The following is a 6,596-nucleotide window of genomic DNA, read 5'->3' as shown; positions in this document are numbered from 1 at the left end:
CATTAAAAATGGAACTACTTTGAATAAATTGTGTGTTTTGTTTTTCAGGTTCAAAACGGTAATTAATAAGTGTATTTTTCATTGAAATTGGAACTAATTTAAATACATTGTTTTGTTTTGTTGTTTTTTTTTTCAGGTTAAAGACATGTAGTAACTGTATTTTTTCATTTGAAATTGGAACTAACTTGCATAGATTTTCTCAGTTCTGTTTTTCAGGTTTAAAGAAGTAATTGTATCAGTTTTTTGTCATTATTGAAGTTGGAACTAATTTGAATTAATTGTGTGTTATGTTTTTCATGTTTAAGAAGTATAATTACTAACTGTATGTGTTTTCTCATTGAAAGTGGAAATAATTTGCACAGATTTTGTGTTTTGTTTTTCAGGTTACAGGCAGTAACTATTGTCTTATTGAACTTGGAACTACTTTGAATAAATATTGGATTTTTTTTTTTTTTGGTTTTGTTTTGTTTTTTCAGGTTCAAGAAGTTACTAATTGTATGTATTTCTCATTGAAATTGGAACTAATAGATTGTGTCTTTTGTTTTTCAGGTGAAAGACAATATATATATCCATTTTCTTGCATTAAAATTGAAACTTATTGGAATAGATCATGTGTTTGTTTGTTTGGTTTTTTTTTTTCAGGTTATAAACAGTAACTGTATTTTCTCATTGAAATTGGAACTAATCTGCATATATTGTTTTTTGTTTTCAGTTTAAAGACAGTAACTAATGTATTTTTTTTTATTGAAGATACAACTTATTTGTAGATGATTGTCTGTCTGTCTGACTGTTTGCTTCAGGTCCCATTAATACAATTTGCAGATATTAAAGCAAACCTATAAATGCGTTGTTTATACTGCAGATATTGCAGCAAACCTATAAATGCTTTTTTTATATAATGCACACTTCAGAAGCTGCATATTGAGAGGTATACCTTTCAGGCTTATCATTGACTATTGTTTAGGATTAAACTGTCTTTACTTTCATCTGACAAAAAGATTGAGAATTAAAAATTATTTTGATAACCAAACTTGACCTGGTATATTTTAATGATTATTATGAATGTAAGAATTAGCATTGGGATGCACACATTGAATCAAAATTAACAATTAATGTAGTATTGTACACGACATTTCTGTGATATATATGGGATTATTGGAATTTATTGTAGTATTGTACACATGACATTTCTGTGATATATCTGGGATTATGGGAATTTATTGTAGTATTGTACACATGACATTTCTGTGATATATCTGGGATTATGGGAATTTATTGTAGCATTGTACACTTGGCATTTCTATGATATATCTGGGATTATGGGAATTTATTGTAGTATTGTACACATGACATTTCTATGATATAACTGGGATTATGGGAATTTATTGTAGTATTGTACACATGGCATTTCTATGATATATCTGGGATTATGGGAATTTATTGTAGTGTTTTATACATGACATTTCTGTGATATATCTGGGATTATAGGAATTTATTGTAGTATTGTACACTTGGCATTTCTATGATATATCTGGGATTATGGGAATTTATTGTAGTGTTTTATACATGACATTTCTATGATATATCTGGGATTATGGGAATTTATTGTAGTGTTTTATACATGACATTTCTATGATATATCTGGGATTATAGGAATTTATTGTAGTATTATACATATGGAATTTTCTATGATACATCTGGGATTATGGGAATTTATTGTAGTACATGTACATGTATTTTACACATGACATTTCTTTGATATATCTTGGATTATGTGAATTTATTGAACAGTAGTATTGTACACATGACAATTCTATGATATATCTGGGGTTATGGGAATTTATTGTAGTATTGTACACATGGAATTTGTTGTAGTATTGTACACATGACAATATTCTATGATATATCTGGGGTTATGGGAATTTATTGTAGTATTGTACAGATGACATTTTCTATGATATATCTGGGGTTATGGGAATTTATTGTAGTATTGTACAGATGACATTTTCTATGATATATCTGGGGTTATTGGAATTTATTGTAATATCAGACCTGGCAACCCTTCCACTTTTGGCATAATTCTTCTGCTTTCTAAAACTAAAATAAGTTGTTATGCCATGACAATCAATTTTATGCATTTAAAATTTTTATGCTGAAAAAATGCATTATTTAATATTTTTTGGTTGGTCAGTTATGATTATTGCTTCCTTTGTATCATACTTTAACAGTACCATAAGCTCAAGAAGTATTTAACACAATTTATTGAATATCTTCTCGCTCAATTTAATGCTAGTAGGTTGTAATTAAATGTAAACTGTAATTTGCAATGACTTAATGAATGTTAGAATGTCGTCGTTTTACAACAAATGAAGTTAATGTTAATAATGAATGATTTAAAATGTTTTTACTCTCTTCATTTTATGATATATAGCAGGCAGAACTGTTTAGATGAGATAGAAATGCGATGAGATGACAAAATTGTAAAATTTGAAGAATTATGCTTTTGCCTCTGAAATTCCACCAAAATTAAGCTTTAGACTTCATTTCTGCAATGAAAAGGGTAGGCAGGTCTGTTGTGTTGTACACGACATTTTCTGTAATATCATCTGGGGTTATGGGAATTTGTTATATTATTGATCATATGACAATATTCTATGATATATCTGGGGTAATGGGAATTTATTGTAGTATTGTACACATGACAATATTCTACGATATATCTGGGGTTATGGGAATTTATTGTAGTATTGTACACATGACAATGTTCTATGATATATCTGGGGTAATGGGAATTTATTGTAGTATTGTACACATGACAATATTCTATGATATATCTGGGGTTATGGGAATTTATTTTAGAATTGTACATGTGATGTTTTCTATGATATATCTGGTGTTATGGGACTTTATTAGATTGTACATAAGTTATTATCTGTAATTTATCTTGGGGTTTTGGAATTTATTGTAGTATTGTACACATGACTGTCCCATCTATGGTTTATTTGAAGTAATTGGAATTTCTTGTAGAATTGCCACATGACAATTTCTTTGGGATTATGGAAATTTATTGTAGCATTGTATTTATGACATTTTCTCTGATTGATCTGAAGTTATAGGAATTTGGCATGATATTGTACAAACATTTTCTGAGAATTATATGGGGTGTGTAATGAAAATGCCATGGAGTGGAGAAATTCTAGATGCTCTTGAAAGTTAATTGTTGACCATGGAACTGTAAATGCTGACCTCTGTCTAAGCAAGGAAACTGTTAAGGTCACAATGAGTCTGGAATTGTGTGGATATACATGTTCAGTTCACTTTTTATCTGAGACCCAACAGAATACTGTACAAGAAGAGGCAAAGGAAATGGACTGAAGATGTGAAGGCGCTGAAGACGAGTAGCGATACCAGTTTTTGTATACAGAAGCCAGTGCAGGTATGTTATTTACAAATTTGTTAATTAAGAAAGCTCTGAATACTTCTTACTGAAGAGTTTTGATTCTAAGGAAGTTATGCAGTTGGAATGATCTGCCCTGTTTTGTAAAATGGAATAAACAGAAACAATTTTCAGTAAATGACGCAATATAAAAATGACTACTTGTATCCATAATATATTGGACCAAGATAAAGATCTTTTTTTTTTTTAAAAAAAAATGTGTATATTTCCTTAATGAATTAGTAAACATCAGTGATTTTTGTTCCATAATACTTTTTTGGATATTTTACCTGGAGAAATACGGCAAGCACCTTTTGTCAAAGCTGAAGAAGATAAAAATCTACATTTTTATAATTGTATGATACAATTATTGATTTTCTTAAAAGTGATCAGAAAACATTTTCATACATGTTTATAAGAGCTTTCTTAAAAGATTAATCTATTTAACCATGATTTTGTGGGAATAAATGATGTACGTATTAATATCCTGTTGTACGATGTAATTAAATTATACCAAAAGAATGACAAATAGATGTCTCTTATAGCCAGGATCGACACTGATGGTAATCCCCATCTAATGAACATCCTGCTAATACCATTCATACCAGAAGTTTGAAATCAATGGAGAGGAGAGTGGCTATGGAGAAATATGCTGAGGAAAACATGAAGAAAGAAAACATGACGGCCTTAGTGAAAGAAATGATATTGTAAGCAAAATTATGATTTATAGAAAATACCTCTTACAAGGTAATTAATTTAAATGTAGTCTGTAGGTCAAAAATATTTTGTGAACCCTATTTTAGCAAGATGATTTTTTGATGCATGTATTCTTGCAAAGTGAAATTTTAACAAAATTAGTTAATGATTTACAAATTGATCCTTTCTGAATTAAATATATATATGAGAGTAAAATATTCACTAACAGAATTCTTTCATAAGTACACAAAAATAAAGTTATTGAAAAAAAAGGTGATTTAAAGTATAGATGTAAATACTGTAACCCAACTATTATTCATGTAATATCTTTTATTCGTGACTCGTTAGTTTCAAATCGATCCGCGACGATTAATTTTTGCAAATGAGGAATTATTCTATACAAATACAAAGCAAAATAAATGGTTCGCGGTGATTAATATTCACGAGTTAAAGTAGGTTGTGAAATTCGCAAATATTTCTTGCACGCGAATAATAGTTAGTTTACAGTAATTAACATACAGTACATTTATAATTATAAGACAATTTTTTTATTTTAGGGCTATTTCACAGAAGAGGAGGAAGAATTCAAGAAGTTTTTCGGGATTTAGAGTTAGCTAAAATTTAAGATGGATTTTTTGGTAAATTTAAAATTTAACTTTTTATCATATTAAAAAATTATTTAAAGATGAAGGAGCAGCATTTATCAGTAATGCTAACTTCTGTTATGTTTCTCTTCAGAGATGTGACAATTATAGACTGGTAGAATTTATCTGCTGTGAAATTGACCAGGATGTATTTGACTGCTTTGATCAACTGTCCATATAATCATTATGGTAAATATCAAAATTCAATTTTAGCCATCTGAACACTTGCCAAATAATGCCAAATTTTAATCCTAGCTAAAATTTCTGCTTTTGCATGTAGTAATGCGTATTCATGAATGCTTAATATTCACGAGAATATAATTATTTTAATATTTAATTAGTTCTGGAGGGTCCAAACTCAAACCTAACCTTCTTTAGGTACTACAAGCCTTAGGAGAGAAGCCATTTGCCAAAAAATGTCCAAAATACATTTGAAGTGATGATCATCATCAATGGTAATTTTTTATTTTAAAGATTACTACATACTGTATTGTTCAAAAATGCGTAGAACGCAGGTATGGATTCTGGCAGAGGTGCTTCATACGCTTGCCCCCTCTAAAACAAAAAAACAAGAGATCATTTTCATTGTCTTACATTGATGTAAGACAGTCATTTATGATATTAATATAAAGTCATTTATGTGCTAAAATAAGATTCTACAAATTGTGAACTATCAGGAGCTGGGGGGGGGGGGGGGGGGGGGGGGGCTTTTCCCCAAACCTCCAACTGGACCCTGCCTCTCTGGGACCTCAGCAGAACCAATGCCCCTTGCCATTTTAAAGCACCTTCTCTGGGAAAGCAAAATCCTGGATCCACACCTGAAATGCACTTGTGTGAAAGATTTTCTAATTTAAGATTTTGATATAGTTCTGGAAAGCTAGGCTTTACTCATGATGTCTGTCTTTACAGAGTTTGAGCTATGTTTTATTAATTTTTTTCTTTTGCGAACAAACAGTCTAACTTGTATTATTGTAGGATAATAAAGTTCTTGTGAATAAAAAGGGATTAACAGTTCTAGTCTTGAAAAATTTACTTCTTCTATTCAATTAAAGTTATTGAAGTAAAGTCAGTTAATAATCAACATGAATTATTATTACATTTACACATTTAAATGATTCTCTTCTAGAAGGTTTATTCCAGAATTGGCATAGATCAATGAATAATATTGAAAATAACCTTTAAATCATTTTAAAAATTTTATAACGTATTTGGTTCTTTTATTATTTCAGGCTTTGGGTGAAGGCTGTCTGTAATTGCCAAGTCAACATTTACCAAGCCAATATCTGGTGCCTCTTGCAAGCTGAAGAATATATAGAAAAACCAACATTCATCACATTTGATCTTACAGCTACCAGACTTGGTAAGTTGTTCAACTAAGATCCTAGTTTTGGCAAAAGTGGTTGTTTCTATCATTATCTATCATTAACTTTGTCTAAAAACTTGTATGTTAAATATCACAGTAAAAAATGAAAATAAGGGGGGTGGGGGTATTTCTATAGACTAAGAACATTATTTTAGGCAAAATTGGGTTGTTTCTATTATTATTATCTGCATTAATACCCTTAATACTTGTACTTTATATATCATGGTAAAAAAATATAATTTAATATTGTATTTCTATAGTGTTGGACAAGGAGCCTTGCCCTATATTACTCAAACTGGAGCGGTGGAGGTAGAGTCCGGGGATATTTTCACTGTGTTCTTCCCAGAATTCCTATATGGCCTGGAGGTAGACTCGGGAGATATCAAAATTTCACTGTCGTTTTCCTCTAAGAATTCCCTTAGAGTCTGGAGCAGAGCAAACCACCAGAATAGTCTGC

The 6,596-nt window shown here is 30.2% G+C and overlaps 1 long non-coding RNA gene across 1 annotated transcript; it reads left to right on the top strand.

Moving 5' to 3' along the window:
* The first annotated feature begins 4,718 nt into the window (after positions 1–4,718).
* LOC133173377 (uncharacterized) lies at positions 4,719–6,073 on the top strand. The gene is made up of 3 exons (XR_009719036.1): positions 4,719–4,770; positions 4,871–4,965; positions 6,006–6,073. It is a non-coding gene; the product is annotated as an uncharacterized LOC133173377 (long non-coding RNA).
* The last annotated feature ends 523 nt before the right edge of the window (positions 6,074–6,596 follow it).

This window comes from Saccostrea echinata, unplaced genomic scaffold (assembly GCF_033153115.1).
Source record: "Saccostrea echinata isolate AGI-Se365-2 ecotype Australia unplaced genomic scaffold, CSIRO_AGI_Sech_v1 ptg000056l, whole genome shotgun sequence".
NCBI classification, from domain to species: Eukaryota; Metazoa; Mollusca; class Bivalvia; order Ostreida; family Ostreidae; genus Saccostrea; species Saccostrea echinata.
Note: the sequence above shows the minus strand (reverse complement) of the source record. Positions and strands in the feature narration are given on the sequence as shown.